Source organism: Heterodontus francisci, chromosome 47 (genome assembly GCF_036365525.1).
Source record: "Heterodontus francisci isolate sHetFra1 chromosome 47, sHetFra1.hap1, whole genome shotgun sequence".
Taxonomy (NCBI): Eukaryota; Metazoa; Chordata; class Chondrichthyes; order Heterodontiformes; family Heterodontidae; genus Heterodontus; species Heterodontus francisci.
The window spans coordinates 5,679,888-5,699,342 of record NC_090417.1 but is presented as its reverse complement, the minus strand read 5'-3'; positions in this window follow the sequence as shown (position 1 = coordinate 5,699,342).

Sequence of the window (19,455 nt, the reverse complement as noted above, 5' to 3'; positions counted from 1 at the left end):
TACGAAATATTTCCCTAGACCTTCAAGTGTCTGATATTTAATTTTACTCCCTCTGATCATTTCCAATGTGTTCAATTGATCCTAATTATTGCAAAGTCATTTTCTCAATGTAATATGTGCCAATACCTTGATAATTTCAAATGTTGTCTCACTCTACTGACGACATTAACCATTTCTTGCTATGCTGATTGTCAAGTAGGTGAACATGTATGAGAGGCATTCTTCAATTCATTTCAATATGCATTTTGCATGTTAGTTGCTTTACATGCAACAAATCACATCTGCACACTTACACCAGTATCCCAATATCATGCCACACATTCTCAACTCTCAGCTGATCTTATCAAATAATGTAAAACAAAAGGTGGGAGGGGAGGTCTGTCTGAGATCTTTGCTTATGGCCGCCTGCATGGTTCCAATGTCTGAGGTTGTGGACAGACTATCACAGGCAGCTCTCTTTAGAAAAGCTCATCGGGAAACATACAAATATCTCCAAGAGAAAATGAATAGATTACGACTCTTATCTTCACTTTCCTGACTTTCACTGGAAATCCTACACTATCGTCATTTCACATTTGAATTCTAATTTCACCATTATTTCTGCCAAAGTTCTTTTATTAGCCCTTATATCAGCCAGATTGAATTATAATTGATTTGTCAATTCCCATTAATTTCATTTAGAGCCCTGCAGAGAAACTTTACAATCCAATATTCAAAATTCTTTCTAACACAAATCAAACATTACCATTTGATTCCAGACATTGCCAGATTTTGTTATTTGATCGTTAAGATGTCATTTTGCTTTCTTAAGAGCTGGTCAATTGCACTCAAATTTCCACATCACAAATTATTCCCAATTCAAATCACCTTTGCTGGGCTCACACGTTCCTTTTATCTCCAAAACAGCCTTATTTCTCAATGTTCATAGAAACCACCGAGACAGGGGTTTGTTTGTTTTAAACTATTCTGCAAATTTGATTAGCTCCTTCCATTTCAAGAAAATTCTCTTTTCAGTGTTTGAAATAAACAAACAAAATAAAATTGCTATGAGTGGTTATCGATTTCAATTTGTTAAGCCCACACTTGGTGGTATTGCATGGTGTTTTACATTAAAGACAGCATTGTTTGCAACTATCTCTCCTTCTCAAGCACTTAGTCGCAGAAGATAACAAATACTGAAGGTTTCTGAAAAGGCAAAGCCTTTCGTCCAAATTGTGACTCTGCTGTGACATTTGATGTCTGCAGTTAAGTTCTTAGGGCTGTTTTGGCTCTTGCTGTGGCATCAGTTCTCATGTGGGCCTGTAAACCATTGTCACCTGTTTGTTTGTTTGTTTTTTTAAAAAAGAATCCATTGTGGCTTTGCCCAAAAGCCCAATGGGTTAATTTGTCCAATTCTGTCAAGTTAGAAATTTTATAAATTCATAATATCCAGTATATAAATTTTACTCTCAAATGCAAAGATTGTGGTGCATTACATTTTTAAAAAAACATCTGCAGCAGGGTTAATTTCTTTGCTCGTCTCCAAGGAGGCGGAACAAACATTCTCATATTAATCACTTTATAGACCTTTTTCCTTTTAAAAATCCCAAATCAAAAAATTACAAAATTCCACTTTAAACTGTTTTTTTCACAAGATTCCTTTTGGTATCCTTAGGGTTTGAAAACAAAATCATTTGTGATATCAACCGAAGACAGCATTTTAGATTAAATTCCAATTGTTTCCAAAATTTTCACATCTTTCAGAAGAGGTTTCTAACCCAAGCATTTTTAAATACAAAGATTCCAAATTCCAATTCATTTTAATTAACATTTTAAAATCAAAACTGCCAATGTGATTGGAGCAAGCCTTATATCCAGAATTAAGGCCTCCCTCATACCATGACATGATATACTTGGAAATTCATTGTGGCCACCAATGAAATTCCAGTTTTTCCCCAATTAACAGGTCAATTAACCTTAAGAATTTAAACTTCATTCAGACTTCTTAACGACACATAACAAAAGAGCATGTGCTTTTCTTTAAATAAAAAAGGTAAATTATGTAAGTTTCTTGTTCTTGCTTCTTTCAAATGACTAACGAGTTTTGTTTGTTTTTTACATTCCAACAAAAGACTTAAACACCAGCCTCTTACACAAACTTGAAACAAGCAGAATCTTCTCATATCTCCTTCATTTTGTCCATTCTGTCTCTGAAACCAATATCCAATTCGTAATACATGTTTTTTTCCCCCCATTTAAACTTCAAGACAAGAGCATATTTTAAACTTTGGTCCAAATTAAAGACTGTTCTCACATTCAATTTCAATTTCTGCCAAGGCTTCAAACCTGAAGCTGATCGCTTACAAAATTCTTCAATCCCTTTTCATAGCTGCAAAACCAATTTTTAAAATACAAATGAAATATTGCACCAGCATCTTTCATTTAAAATGCAATTCAGTTTTTAGATCCCATTTCTGGGCGCACATTTGATAGTAAGAAATTGAAATGAAACATTCACACTTACTCAATTCCAAACAACTTGGAACAATTGCTTCCTGTATTGGTTATGAATTCAAACTACCAAACATCTGTGTTAAATTCCCTGTCCTGATCCCAACAAACAGGTTCAACTAGTTCACAACCAAAACATGACTCAAGATTCCCACAAAATATACACATGGACAAATAGAACAACTAATAAACTCATGCTTTCAACATTAAAGCCAGAATACAAAGGGTTAATGACTGTCAGCTTTACAAATCACAAGCTGTGCAGACAAAGACATTCATTCGTGGAAGCTTCCAACATTCAAACATTTGAAATAAAGACGCATGAACTTTCTTTTACTCACTTTAAAATGTCACTCAAAACATCTTAAGCTGTCCCACTTAATCTTATGACTCTCACTTTCCCACTCCAGCTCTCGCCATTTATGTTCTAACCACCGTCTTCGTGGGAGGCTGGGACAGAGCCTCCCATGATGACTGCAGACACAATTGTCCATTGTCTCCCCAATCTTCTCTGCGGATTCAAATCCTTTGTTAAACATTCATTCTCCTCCTCCTGTTGTCCTTTCAAGTGGCTTTTACCTTCCAGAGTGTCAACCGCAGCTGCAGCAGCGTTCAGGTTATACACAGGTTGTAACAGAGCGGTCATAAGCTTGTGGCACAGCTCCAAATCTCAAACCCACGGCTTCAACCACTATCTTTGAATAGCACTTTTGTGCCTTCTCGATCGAACTTCTTCTGGCCTATCTTATCTTCAATGAACTCTATAATGTCCTTGTATTTCTGCTTGAAGATCCATTAAAGTCATGTTGTCTAAAGATGTTCATTATACTCTTAAAGGAGAATATATAAAGTGCCTTTCCATCACTGGTGGGTCCTTTAATGACCTGCACACTCCCCAAAAGCATTTCCCCTCCCAAGACACATGTTGACTGGTCTCAAACTTGAGATCCTTCCTTTCTCCTAAAAAACATTCACAACATGCCAAGTCCCATCTGGGGTACCAGATTGTAATATTTCATAAGATAGAAGGGGGTATCAAACACTTCTAAAGTGAGAACACACTTGGCAACACAATAGCTTGTTGTGAATTGACTGGATTGACATAAAGAGTTAAGAACAAGTTTGTTTGGTTAATAGTCATGGTTTGTCTGAAATTTACTGCCAGGGAGTTTATGACTAGTCTCTAATACAGGTCATATTTGTGTTAGACCACAGAGCACACAACTCTTTCTCTTGCAGCTTGTGCTCACTCTGGTCTCCTGATGTTGTTCAGCATTCTGCTGCACAGAGTCAAAGACAGGATTTCTTTTATCCCAGCAGCTTTACAGTTAACCCTCCCCTCTCCTAATCAGTTATTGGTCTTGTATTAAAAAGATGCCTTTCTCAACCAACCAAGGATCGTTTCGTGATGCTTGGTCACCTTTTGGATTTGTGCAAGTAGTACCCCGTTGTGTTGACTATTTTATCTCAATCTTTTTACATTTCGAGCTTCTTTATCATCTCATTACGAGGCATATCTACACGGAAGCTGTTTTCACTGTCTGCTCTCAAGGTCTCACCCTTGTGCTGAAAGTAATCATTTTAAAACTTGACAATCTCCCACAATCCCTGTGTCTGGATTTCTTGTCCAAACTGTGCTTGCTTTCCTAACTTTTACCACTTTTCCATACTACAAAGAATTGTCTCATAAAGCTAACTGTTAATTATTTCGTTTATATCAAAATAATAGCTGGATTTTAACAGTTAGGTCACTAAAAAGTTACTAACCAGTGTACTAATAATCTTACAGTACTCCAGACCCACAGCAATGTGGCGGACTCTTACATGCCCTCTGAAATGACCTAGCAAGCCACTCAGTTGTATCCAACCATTACAAAGTCAATAAAAAAGGAATGAATCCAGACAGACCACCCGGCATCGACCTAGGCACCGGAAACCGTAACAGCAAACCCAGCCCTGTCAACCCTGCAAAGTCCTGCTTACTAACATCTGGGGGCTTGTGCCAAAGTTGGGAGAGCTGTCCCACAGACTAGTCAAGCAACAGCCTGACATAGTCATACTCACGGAATCATACCTTACAGACAATGTCCCAGACACTGCCATCACCATCCCCGGGTATGTCCTGTCCCACCGGCAGGACAGACCCACCAGAGGTGGTGGCACAGTGGTATACAGTAGGGAGGGAGTTGCCCTGGGAGTCTTCAACATCGACTCTGGACCCCATGAAGTCTCATGGCATCAGGTCAAACATGGACAAGGAAACCTCCTGCTGATTACCACCTTCTGCCCACCCTCGGCTGATGACTCAGTACTCCTCCATGTTGAACAGCACTTGGAGTAAGCACTGAGGGTGGCAAGGGCACAAATTGTACTGTGGGTGGGGGACTTCAACGTCCATCACCAAGAGTGGCTCGGTAGCACCACTACTGACCGAGCTGGCCGAGTCCTAGAGGATATACGTGTTAGACTGGGTCTGTGGCAGGTGGTAGGGGAACCAAGAGGGAAAAACATACTTGACCTCATCCTCACCAATCTGCCTGCCGCAGATGCATCTGTCCATGACAGTATTGGTAGGAGTGACCGCCGCACAGTCCTTGTGGAGACGAAGTCCCGCCTTCACATTAAGGATACCGTCCATCGTGTTGTGTGACACTACCACCTTGCTAAATGGGATAGATTTTGAACAGATCTAGCAACACAAAACTGGGCATCCATGAGGCGCTGTGGGCCATCAGCAGCAGCAGAATTGTATTCAACCACAATCTGTAACCTCATGGCCCGGCATATCTCCCACTCTACCATTAACATCAAACCAGGAGATCAACCCTGGTTCAATGAAGAGTGCAAGAGGGCATGCCAGGAACAGCACCAGGCATACCTCAAAATGAGGTGTCAACCTGGTGAAGCTACAACACAGGACTATCTAGGGGCCAAACTGCGTATGCAGCGTGCGATAGACAGAGCTAAGCGATCCCATAAACAATGGATCAGATCTAAGCTCTGCACTCCTGCCACATCCAGCTGTGAATGGTGGTGGACAATTAAACAACTAACTGGAGGAGGTGGCTCCACAAATATCCCCATCCTCAATGATGGGGGAGCCCAGCACATCAGTGTGAAAGGAAAGGCTGAAGCATTTGCAACAATCTTCAGCCAGAAGTGCCGAGTGGATGATCCATCTCAGCCTCCTCCTGAAGTCCCCAGCATCACAGATGCCAAACTTCAGCCAATTCGATTCACTTCGTGCGATATCAAGAAATGACTGACGGTACTGGATACTGCAAAAGCTACGGGCCCTGACAATATTCCGGCAATTGTACTGAAGAGCTGTGCTCCAGAACTTTCCGCGTCCCTAGCCAAGCTGTTCCAGTACAGCTACAACACTGGCATCCACCCTGCAATGTGGAAAATTGCCCAAGTATGTCCTGTACACAAAAAGCAGGACAAGTCCAACCCGGCCAATTACCGCCCCATCAGTCTACTCTCAATCAGTAAAGTGATGGAAGGTGTCATCAACAGTGCCATCAAGCAGCACTTGCTTAGCGATAACCTGCTCAGTGACGCTCAGTTTGGGTTCCGACAGGGCCACTCAGCTCCTGACCTTATTACAACCTTGGTTCAAACATGGACAAAAGAGCTGAACTCAAGAGGTGAGGTGAGAATGACTGCACTTGACATCAAGGCAGCATTTGACAGAGTACGGCATCAAGGAGCCCGAGCAAAATACAGGTCAATGGGAATCAGGGGGGAAACCTTTGTGCTAGGTATGACTCCAGCCAGCAGAGGGAAGATGGTTGTGGTTGTTGGAGGTCAATCATCTGAGCTCCAGGACATCACTGTAGGAGTTCCTCAGGGTAGTGTCCTGGGCCCAACCATCTTCAGCTGCTTCATCAATGACCTTCCTTCAGTCATAAAGTCAGAAGTGGGGATGTTCGCTGATGATTGCACAATATTCAGCACCATTCGCGTCTCCTCAAATACTGAAGCAGTCCGTGTAGAAATGTAGCAAAACCTGGACAATATCCAGGCTTGGGCTGATAAGAGGCAAGTAACATTCGCGCCACACAAGTGCCAGGCAATGACCATCTCCAACAAGAGGGAATCCAACCATCTCCCCTTCACATTCAGTGGCATTACCATCACTGAATTCCCCACTATCAACATCCTAGCGGTTACCATTGACCAGAAACTGAACTGGAGTAGCCGTATAAATACTGTGGCTACAAGAGCAGGTCAGAGGCTAGGAATCCTGTGGCGAGTAACTCACCTCCTGACTCCCCAAAGCCTGTCCACCATCTACAAGGCACAAGTCAGGAGTGTGATGCAATACTCTCCACTTGCCTGGATGGGTGCAGCTCCAACAAAACTCAAGAAGCTCGACACCATCCAGGACAAAGCAGCCCGCTTGATTGGCACCCCATCTACAAACATTCACTCCCTTCACCACCGACGCACAGTGGCAGCAGTGTGTACCATCTACATGGTGCACTGCAGCAATGCACCAAGGCTCCTTAGACAGCACCTTCCAAACCCGTGACCTCTACCAACTAGAAGGACAAGGGCAGCAAATACATGGGAACACCACCACCTGCAAGTTCCCCTCCAAGTCACACACTATCCTGACTTGGAACTATATCGCCGTTCCCTCACTGTCGCTGGGTCAAAATCCTGGAACTCCCTTCCGAGCAGCAGTGTGCGTGTACCTACCCCAAATGGACTGCAGCAGTTCAGGAAGGCAGCTCACCACCATCTTCTCAAGGGCAATTAGGGATGGGCAATAAATGCTGGTCTGGCCAGCGATGCCCACATCCCATGAATGAATAAAAAAAGTGGCAAGAGCTGAGTGGAACATAGCAAGGGTTCGGACTGAGATTACAAGAGCACACATTTACATGGTAGAAATTCACAGTATCTAAGCAAGCATCCACGCCAACATGGCAAGAGTTCAGTGAGGCATATGAAGAACTCACAGTAACATAGCAAGACTTTAATGAAACATAGCCAGAATTGGCAGTAGGATAGCAAAAATTGACAGTCGCATAGCAAGAGTTCACAGTAACAAGGCAAGTGTTCACAGTAATTAAGCACAAGTTTACTCCAACATAGCAATAGCTCATGGTAACATGGTAAGAACTCAAAAGGTGAGTAAGTGAGTAAGAGTTCACAGTAACTAAGCATGTTGTTGTGACCAAGGTGGGAGCAATACACTATTAATTCAGTCCCATCACTCTGCAGGTCGCAACATGAGTTTTACCACCCAACTGTAAGAAAACAGCCAAATTAAACACTCTGCTAACCCCCAGAATAAACCCAAGTATCTTTACACAACAAATTTATTATTACAAAACTAATGCGAAAACATTATTAAAATAGACTTGGGTCTAAAGACCTTATAAAACTGATTTTAATCTAACTTCCCACATTCACACACATACAAAAATCACAGTTAATGATTTCTTCATTTATTTATCTTTAAACAGCGAAAGTAAAATTTATAAATGTAAAAGTCTTTGAGAGCTACATTCCTAATAGGTGAGGTATTCCAATTTGAAAATAATCAAATCCTACTCAAAGTCTCCATGCAGATTTGAGGAAATACTTTGTTCTTCACGGTATTCAAAACACATTGATGCCTGCCGCAGCCAAACAGTTCTTTCAACATTCAGCACAGCAATTGGTTCACTTGAATTTTAAGCCCAACAGTCTCTCACTTTTAAGTTTACTTTGAATTGCAGCAAAGAAATACTTCCTGCCTTGGAAGTAAAAGAAAAAAGGAGTTTGGCTACCTTCACTGATACAAATGGTCTCTTCAAAAAATACTTTCATGTTTTTCCCTTAGGCAATTAAGTTGGCCTGTAGCTCCTCATAGAATTTCTGCTCAGACAGACCAAGAATAGACAGCTCCTTCCTTCAGCACGCTTTCTGTGGAGTCTCTCAAAACAAACTGGTTCAGACTGATTTTGGACACTTTTACATACAAGTCAAATCAAAACATTATCCTGTGCCCTCTTCTCCTGCTGTGGTCCTGGTGAACAAGTGCAGCTGCCAGACCGTGCATCAGAAATGCAGAATTTTCTCTCCCGGTCTTAATCAGACGAGGTAAATATAGTTCAGTGACAAGGTCTTTACTGTAAAACAACAACAGCTAACAGTAACAGTGCAAAAATTCATAACATAACAAAAGATCACCATTACTAAAGCAGGAGTTTACTGCAATATAGGAATTATTCACAGGAACTCAGATGGAGTTTACTGAACCAGTGCAAGATCTCAGGAACTTAAGCAAGAGTTGACTGTAGCATAGTAACGAAACACAGTAACTAAGATGGAGTTTATGGAACATAGTTACTGTGTATACTTAAGATGGAGTTGACTGTACCATAGTAAGTATTCACAGTAATTAAGATGGCGTTGACTGTACCATAAGAAATATTCACAGTAATTAAGATGGAGTTGACTGTACCATTTTAAGTATTGACAGAAAGATTGAGTTGACTGTACCATAGTAAGTATTCACAGTAATTAAGATTGAGTTGACTGTACCATAGGAAATATTCACAGTTACTAAGATTGAGTTTATGGAACATAAGTATTCACACAGTAACCAAGCTGGAGTTGACTATACCATAGTAAGTATTCAAACAGTAACTAAGATGGAGTTGACTGTACCATAGTAACTATACACAGTAACCCAGATGGAGTTGACTGTACCATAGTAAGTATTCACAGTAATTAAGATGGAGTTGACTATACCATAGGGAATATTCACAGTTACTTAGATTGAGTTTACTGCAACATAAGTATCACAGTAATGAAGATTAAGTGTATACAGTAAGACTTTACTGTAACACAAGTGGACACAGTAACTAAGATGGAGTTGACTGTACCATAGGAAATATTCACACAGTAACTAAGATGGAGTTGACTGTACCATAGGAAGTATTCACAGTAATTAAGATGGAGTTGACTATACCATAGGGAATATTCACAGTTACTTAGATTGAGTTTATGGAACATAAGTATCACAGTAACGAAGATTAAGTGTATACAGTAAGAATTTACTGTAACACAAGTGTACACAGTAATGAAGATGGAGTTGACTGTGCCATAGTAAGTATTGACAGTATGAAAGATTGAGTTGACTGTACCATAGGAAATATTCACAGTTACTAAGATTGAGTTTATGAAACATAGTAAGTATTCACACAGTAATTAAGATTGAGTTGACTGTACCATAGGAAATATTCACAGTAACTAAGATGGAGTTGACTGTACCATAGTAACTATTCACACAGTAACTAATATTGAGTTGACTGTACCATAGTAAGTATTGACAGTATGAAAGATTGAGTTGACTGTACCATAGTAACTATTCACACAGTAACTAATATTGAGTTGACTGTACCATAGTAAGTATTCACAGTATGAAAGATTGAGTTGACTGTACCATAGGAAATGTTCACAGTAACTAAGATGGAGTTGACTGTACCATAGTAACTATTCACAGTAACTAATATTGAGTTGACTGTACCATAGTAAGTATTGACAGTATGAAAGATTGAGTTGACTGTACCATAGGAAATATTCACAGTTACTAAGATTGAGTTTATGAAACATAGTAAGTATTCACACAGTAATTAAGATTGAGTTGACTGTACCATAGGAAATGTTCACAGTAACTAAGATGGAGTTGACTGTACCATAGTAACTATTCACACAGTAACTAATATTGAGTTGACTGTACCATAGTAAGTATTGACAGTATGAAAGATTGAGTTGACTGTACCATAGGAAATATTCACAGTTACTAAGATTGAGTTTATGAAACATAGTACGTATTCACACAGTAATTAAGATTGAGTTGACTGTACCATAGGAAATATTCACAGTAACTAAGATGGAGTTGACTGTACCATAGTAACTATTCACACAGTAACTAATATTGAGTTGACTGTACCATAGTAAGTATTGACAGTATGAAAGATGGAGTTGACTGTACCATAGTAACTATTCACACAGTAACTAATATTGAGTTGACTGTACCATAGTAAGTATTCACAGTATGAAAGATTGAGTTGACTGTACCATAGGAAATGTTCACAGTAACTAAGATGGAGTTGACTGTACCATAGGATGTAGACACAGTAACGAAGATGGAGTTTATGGAACATAAAATATCACAGTAACGAAGATTAAGTGTATACAGTAACTAAGATGGAGTTGACCGTACCACAGGAAGTATTCACACAGTAACTACAATTGAGTTGACTGTGCCATCGTAAGTATTCACAGTAATTAAGATGGAGTTGACTGTACCATAGTAACTATACACAGCAACTAAGATGGAGTTGATGGAACATAGTTACTGTGTATACTTAAGATGGAGTTGACTGTACCATAGTAAGTATTCACAGTAATTAAGATGGAGTTGACTGTACCATAGGAAATATTCACAGTTACTAAGATTGAGTTTATGGAACATAGTAAGTATTCACACAGTAACCAAGATGGAGTTGACTGTACCATAGTAAGTATTCACAGTAATTAAGATGGAGTTGACTGTACCATAAGAAATATTCACAGTAACTATTCACAGTAATTAAGATGGAGTTGACTGTACCATAGTAAGTATTCACACAGTAATTAAGATGGAGCTGACCGTACCATAGTAACTATACACAGTAACTAAGATGGAGTTGATGGAACATAGTTACTGTGTATACTGTACCATAGGAAATATTCACAGTTACCAAGATTGAGTTGATGGAACATAAGTATCACAGTAACGAAGATTAAGTGTGTACAGTAAGACTTTACTGTAACACAAGTGTACACATTAACGAAGATGGAGTTGACTGTGCCATAGTAAGTATTGACAGTAATGAAAGATTGAGTTGACTGTACCATAGGAAATATTCACAGTTACTAAGATTGAGTTTATGAAACATAGTAAGTATTCACACAGTAATTAAGATTTAGTTGACTGTACCATAGTAACTATTCACACAGTAACTAATATTGAGTTGACTGTACCATCGGAAGTATTCACACAGTAACTAATATTGACTTGACTGTACCATAGTAAGTATTCACAGTATGAAAGATTGAGTTGACTGTACCATAGGAAATATTCACAGTAACTAAGATTGAGTTTACTGCAACATAAGTATCACAGTAATGAAGATTAAGTGTATACAGTAAGACTTTACTGTAACACAAGTGGACACAGTAACTAAGATGGAGTTGACTGTACCATAGGATGTAGACACAGTAAGATTGAGTTTATGGAACATAAGTATTCACACAGTAATTAAGATGGAGTTGACTGTACCATAGGATGTAGACACAGTAACGAAGATGGAGTTTATGGAACATAAAATATCACAGTAACGAAGATGGAGTTGACCGTACCACAGGAAGTATTCACACAGTAACTAATATTGAGTTGACTGTACCATAGTAAGTATTGACAGTATGAAAGATTGAGTTGACTGTACCATAGGAAATATTCACAGTTACTAAGATTGAGTTTATGAAACATAATAAGTATTCACACAGTAATTAAGATTGAGTTGACTGTGCCAAAGTATTCACAGTTACTAAGATTGAGTTTATGGAACTCAAGTATTCACACAGTAACTAAGATGGAGTTGACTGTACCATAGGAAATATTCACAGTAACGAAGATTGAGTTGACCGTACCATAGGATGTATACACAGTAACTAAGATGTAGTTGACTGTACCATACTAAGTATTGACAGCAAGATTGAGTTGACTGTACCATAGGAAATATTCACATTAACTAAGATTGAGTTTATGGAACATAAGTATTCACACAGTAATGAAGATGGAGTTGACTGTACCATACTAAGTATTCACAGTAATTAAGATGGAGTTGACTGTACCATACGATGTATACACAGTAACTAAGATTGAGTTTATGGAACATAAGTATTCACACAGTAATGAAGATGGAGTTGACTGTACCATACTAAGTATTCACAGTAATTAAGATGGAGTTGACTGGACCATACGATGTATACACAGTAAGCAAGATTGAGTTGACTGTGTAAATCGGAGTTCTTTTTGCCTTCAGTCTGGTTCAGTAAATATACGGAGTTGGATGTGTAGGTAAAATCAATTACTTTATTTGCGCATTTAGCCGGCTGACTTACTCTAATACAACGACACTGACTCCACCCAGAGTCTGTCTGGTCCACTCGAGTAAGTGTTGTTCGTGATCCAGATACTACTGTTTTATACATTAAGATTCATGCTACACCAGCTTGTTTAACAAATCAGTGCAGTACAATTTAAATTTCAATCAGGTGATAACGTGGAGTACATTTGTTACTGAGGTTAACAATACCCTCTATTCTCAATACATACTTGTTACTAACATAATACTATTTTGCATCAGCAAGATAAAAGAAAACAGACAAGCAAGATAATTAGCAAAAGCAGACGGATGAAAAACATTCTGGTTTCGCTTCCCACAGTTGTCATGAGTCCTGTGATCCTGTTATCTTTATCAAGTTACAGCCTGCAGTAACACCGAGCAGTAGTCGCATCATATACGAGGGGCCCTATATTCCTTATCATCACTCACACAGGGATGGACAGCATGTTTCACACGAGTTCATTTGTTTCAAACCACAGGGAGTCACACAATCAGGCCATAAAAGAACCGATATCGTTGCTATTACCAGTGTCGGCTAGTCTTTACAATCTCACACACTCTGCCTTTACTTTTAACTATTTCATTGTGGTTTCAACCACTTAAAATCAAAGCTTAGCAAAGCTACTATTCCTAACTTGGCTATATTTCCCATTAAGCATCGGGCCATGCCTTTCTGCTCTCTTCCACATTCCCCCCCTTTTATCATTCTATTTTCACCTTCTCTCTGCTGATCAACTTATATATGATTATATGCATATATATTCACGAAGATGATGTGGATTTATTTATTCAAATAATACTTAAACACTGGTATAGAATAAAAATGTTCAGCAACTGCTGAATAAGAAGCGTAGGCTGAGCCACCCTCCAACAAGGGGGCGTGTATTATCCTGGTCAGTATGTTTTTCATTCTAACTGTTCCTTAGGATTGTCATGTCTGGGTGATAAGAAGAGTGCTGTTGAAGTACAATGTCTGTCTCTCTCTCAGCCGCAAGGCCAGGTTGCCTCTGCAGCCCTGAAGTTATGAAGTCATTTCTGATAAGCTGTTCCTCCCTGCAGCACTGAAGCTAGCTTGTTAGCAGTACATGATTGATTAATTGTTTCATCTTAAATGTTCCCATATAATTCTGTTCTTAAAAATTATAAAATCTAAATTCTGTTCTCACAGTCCCCCCTTTGATTCTTCAAAACATTTTTAAAAGTCTATCCCTTGATCCCACCTAGGTGCCTTTAATGGTCTCTATTTGTTCAGAAACAGCCTTCAACACCCGGAGGGGGCGCACTCAATATGTTGCCTGCTTGTGCCACAAGAGGGGCCTGCGGAAACTCTGTAAAGGCATAAGTTTTGCAGGGGCTTCAACTACTTTCTCACAACATAAAAGGTTGTACACTTGTCCAATTACAATTTCATTTGCAAAGCAAAAGCATAAGCAGTGTAATATTGAAGAAAGCACAATTTAAACATCACGATTACATAAATCAATTGTGCAAACATAATACAGTCTCAATTTCATTCTTAGAGTATACTGATCATTCACTAATTCATTTTAACAATATATGAATTAGGTTATACAATTACCCTTTTATGGCATAACTAATTGTCCCTCCTTAGACAGAGCAAAGAACAAAGAACAAAGAAAATTACAGCACAGGAACAGGCCCTTCGGCCCTCCAAGCCTGCGCCGATCCAGATCCTCTTTCTAAACATGTCGCCTATTTTCTAAGGGTCTGTATCTCTTTGCTTCCTGCCCATTCATGTATCTGTCCAGATACATCTTAAAAGACGCTATCGTGCCCACGTCTACCACCTCCGCTGGCAACGCGTTCCAGGCACCCACCACCCACTGCGTAAAGAACTTTCCACGCATATCCCCCCTAAACTTTTCCCCTCTCACTTTGAACTCGTGACCCTTAGTAATTGAATCCCCCACTCTGGGAAAAACCTTCTTGCTATCCACCCTGTCTATACCTCTCATGATTCTGTACACCTCAATCAGGTCCCCCCTCAACCTCCGTCTTTCTAATGAAAATAATCCTAATCTACCCAACCTCTCTTCATAGCTAGCGCCCTCCATACCAGGCAACATCCTGGTGAACCTCCTCTGCACCCTCTCCAAAGCATCCAAATCCTTTTGGTAATGTGGCGACCAGAACTGCACGCAGTATTCCAAATGTGGCCGAACCAAAGTCTTATACAACTGTAACATGACCTGCCAACTCTTGTACTCAATATCCCGTCCGATGAAGGAAAGCATGCCGTATGCCTTCTTGACCACTCTATTGACCTGCGTTGCCACTTTCAGGGAACAATGGACCTGAACACCCAAATCTCTCCGTACATCAATTTTCCCCAGGACTTTTCCATTTACTGTATAGTTCACTCTTGAATTGGATCTTCCAAAATGCATCACCTCGCATTTGCCATGATTGAACTCCATCTGCCATTTCTCTGCCCAACTCTCCAATCTATCTATATTCTGCTGTATTCTGACAGTCCCCTTCACTATCTGCTACTCCACCAATCTTCGTGTCGTCTGCAAACTTGCTAATCAGACCACCTATACTTTCCTCCAAATCATTTATGTATATCACAAACAGTGGTCCCAGCACGGATCCCTGTGGAACACCACTGGTCACACGTCTCCATTTTGAGAAACTCCCTTCCACTGCTACTCTGTCTCCTGTTGCCCAGCCAGTTCTTTATCCATCTAGCTAGTACACCCTGGATCCCATGCGACTTCACTTTCTCCATCAGCCTACCATGGGGAACCTTATCAAACGCCTAACTGAAGTCCATGTACAGGACATCTACAGCCCTTCCCTCATCAATCAACTTTGTCACTTCCTCAAAGAATTCCATTAAGTTGGTAAGACATGACCTTCCCTGCACAAAACCATGTTGCCTATCACTGATAAGCCCATTTTCTTCCAAATGGGAATAGATCCTATCCCTCAGTATCTTCTCCAGCAGCTTCCCTACCACTGACGTCAGGCTCACCGGTCTATAATTACCTGGATTATCCCTGCTACCCTTCTTAAACAAGGGGACAACATTAGCAATTCTCCAGTCCTCCGGGACCTCACCCGTGTTTAAGGATGCTGCAAAGTTATCTGTTAAGGCCCCAGCTATTTCCTCTCGCTTCCCTCAGTAACCTGGGTTAGATCCCATCCAGACCTGGGGACTTGTCCACCTTAATGCCTTTTAGAATACCCAACACTTCCTCCCTCCTTATGCCGACTTGACCGAGAGTAATCAAACATCTGTCCCTAACCTCAACATCCGTCATGTCCCTCTCCTCGGTGAATACCGATGCAAAGTACTTTTTTTAGAATCTCACCCATTTTCTCTGACTCCACGCATAACTTTCCACCTTTGTCCTTGAGTGGGCCAATCCTTTCTCTAGTTACCCTCTTACTCCTTATATATGAATAAAAGGCTTTGGGATTTTCCTTAACCCTGTTTGCTAAAGATATTTCATGACCCCTTTTAGCCCTCTTAATTCCTTGTTACACATTGGTCCTACATTCCCGATATTCTTCCAAAGCTTCGTCTTTCTTCAACCGCCTGGTCATTATGTATGTTTTCTTTTTCCTCTTAGCTAGTCTCACAATTTCACCTGTCATCCATGGTTCCCTAATCTTGCCATTTCTATCCCTCATTTTCACAGGAACATGTCTCTCCTGCACGCTAATCAACCTCTCTTTAAAAGCCTCCCACTTATCAAATGTGGATTTACCTTCAAACAGCTGCTCCCAATCTACATTCCCCAGCTCCTGCCGAATTTTGGTATAGTTGGCCTTCCCCCAATTTAGCACTCTTCCGTTAGGACCACTCTCGTCTTTGTCCGTGAGTATTCTAAAACTTACGGAATTGTGATCACTATTCCCAAAGTAGTCCCCTACTGAAACTTCAACCACCTGGCCCGGCTCATTCCCCAACACCAGGTCCAGTATGGCCCCTTCCCGAGTTGGACAATTTACATACTGCTCTAGAAAACCCTCCTGGATGCTCCTTACAAATTCTGCTCCATCTAGACCTCTAACACTAAGTGAATCCCAGTCAATGTTGGGAAAATTAAAATCTCCTATCACCACCACCCTGTTGCTCCTACATCTTTCCATAATCTGTTTACATATTTGTACCTCTATCTCACGCTCGCTGTCGGGAGGCCTGCAGTACAGCCCCAACATTGTTACCGCACCCTTCCTATTTCTGAGTTCTGCCCATATTGCCTCACTGCTCGAGTCCTCCATAGTGCCCTCCTTCAGCACAGCTGCGATATCCTCTTGGACCAGTACTGCAACTCCTCCACCCCTTTTACCTCCCTCTCTATCCTGCCGGAAGCATCGATATCCTGGGATATTTAGTTGTCAATCATGCCCTTCCCTTAACCAAGTCTCAGTAATAGCAATATCATACTCCCAGGTACTAATCCAAGCCCTAAGTTCATCTGCCTTACCTACTACACTTCTTGCATTAAAACAAATGCACCTCAGACCACCAGTCCCTTTGCTTTAATCATCTGCTCCCGGCCTACTCTTTCCCTTAGTCACACTGACTTCATTATCTAGTTCCTTACAGGCTTTAGTTACTACCTCCTTACTGTCCACTGACCTCCTCATTTGGTTCCCAACCCCCTGCCACATTAGTTTAAACCCTCCCCACCAGCGTTAGCAAAAGCACCCCCAAGGACATTGGTTCCAGTCCGGCCCAGGTGCAGACCGTCCAATTCGTAATAGTCCCACCTCCCCCAGAACCGGTCCCAATGTCCCATAAATCTGAACCCCTCCCTCCTGCACCATCTCTCAAGCCACGCATTCATCCTGACTATTCTTTCATTTCTACTCTATCACGTGGCACTGGTAGCAATCCTGAGATTACTACCCGAGGTCCTACTTTTTAAACTTGGCTCCTAACTCCCTAAATTCTGCTTGAAGGACCTCATCCCGTTTTTTTACCTATATCATTGGTGCCGACGTGCACGACGACAACTGGCTGTTCACCCTCCCCTTTCAGAATGTTCTGCAGCCGATCTGAGACATCCCTGACCCGTGCACCTGGGAGGCAACATAGCATTCGGGACTCTCGTTTTCGACCACAGAACCGCCTATCTACTCCCCTTACAATCGAATCCCCTATGACTATAGCCCTTCAACTCTTTTTGCCGCCCTTCCGAACAGCAGAGCCAGTCACGGTGCCATGAACCTAGCTACTGCTGCCTTCCCCTTGTGAGCCATCTCCGTCAACAGTATCCAAAACGGTATACCCGTTTTGGAGGGAGATGACCGCAGGGGACACCTGTGCTGCCTTCCTGCTCTTTCTCTGCCTTTTGGTCACCCATTCCCTTTCTCCTTCAGCAATCCTAATCTGCGGTGTGACCAATTTGCTAAAAGTGCTATCCACGACCTCCTCAGCATCGCGGATGCTCCAAAGTGAGTCCATCCGCAGCTCCAGAGCAGTCATGCGGTCTAAGAAGAGCTGCAGCTGGACACACTTCCTGCACGTGAAGGAGTCAGGGACATCAGCCGTGTCCCTGAGCTCCCACATTGAGCAAGAGGAGCATAACGCGGGTCTGAGATTTCCTGCCATTTTTAATCTTAAGCTTAATTTAGTCTGAAACTTAGAAAAAAGGAAAATGGAACGAAAATTTTTTTTTTTTATCATGTGATTGGTAAAAAAAGTAGAAAAGCCTTACCTTATCTACACACCACCGAATCCTTTTTTTTTGGTGAGGAGGAGGGCAACGTGGGAGACACTACCCGTGTAGTTTCTCGGGTTCAGAAACGGCCCAAATATATAGGGTTTTACTTACCCAGCAACCCCTTGGTCCGCCGAAAACAAAAGGGCATTAAGTTTAAGCTGAAACTGACCTTTCCAGCTGCTCACTCGCTCGTACTCTCTGCTCCCGAATAAGCTTCTGCAATGAAAGGCAAGTTATTTTAAATGGCCCAAATATATAGGGTTTTACTTACCCAGCAACCCCTTGGTCCGCCAAAAACAAAAGGGCATTAAGTTTAAGCTGAAACTGACCTTCCCAGCTGCTCACTCGCTCGCACTCTCTGCTCCCGAATAAGCTGCTGCAAAGTTCGAACACTAATTGCTTTTTGGGTAGCTGTCCAACCTGTGTTCATACATCCTCTTGCATTGCCTAATTAATTTCTAAAGTTGCCAAATTAAGTAGGTCACATCGAACACCATGATACTCAAAACCACTATCAGGACATGGGAGATAATTCTAAACCAGGGGTGTATCTGCACATCTGACCCCCAATTCCATAAGACCTCCTGCCAGGTAGAATCATTTATCTCGTCAATCTCATCTTGTTGCATCTTCGACTGTTGTTCCAAATTGTATTACACTACAGCAATGACTTCTAGCTGCTGTCTCTCTTTACCCAAGCATGTGGGCAATGGCTGAATAGTCAAATCCTCCTTAATACTTTGTCAGTTATTGTTTCTGTCTTTTGCTTATGAATCTGTACCAACTCCATCTTTCCTACTCGGGTTGGTATTTGTGGGTTGAACCAAAATGTACTGTTGCTCACCGGCCAAGTCCATTTCTGTCCATACTGGTACTCCTTCGCTGTGGTCGTTAAGCAATATCTCCCCTTTCCCATATAGACCACATGGGTTAGCCCTGACAATGTTTTCCTAGTCTTCATGGTGCAATTTGCAGCGGCATTAAATCCACATTTTGATTCTGCCATTTTATCTATAGGATGAGGACATATGACCACCTGGTTTTCCAGACTACACTCAGACAATGGACAATGTTGCTCCAAT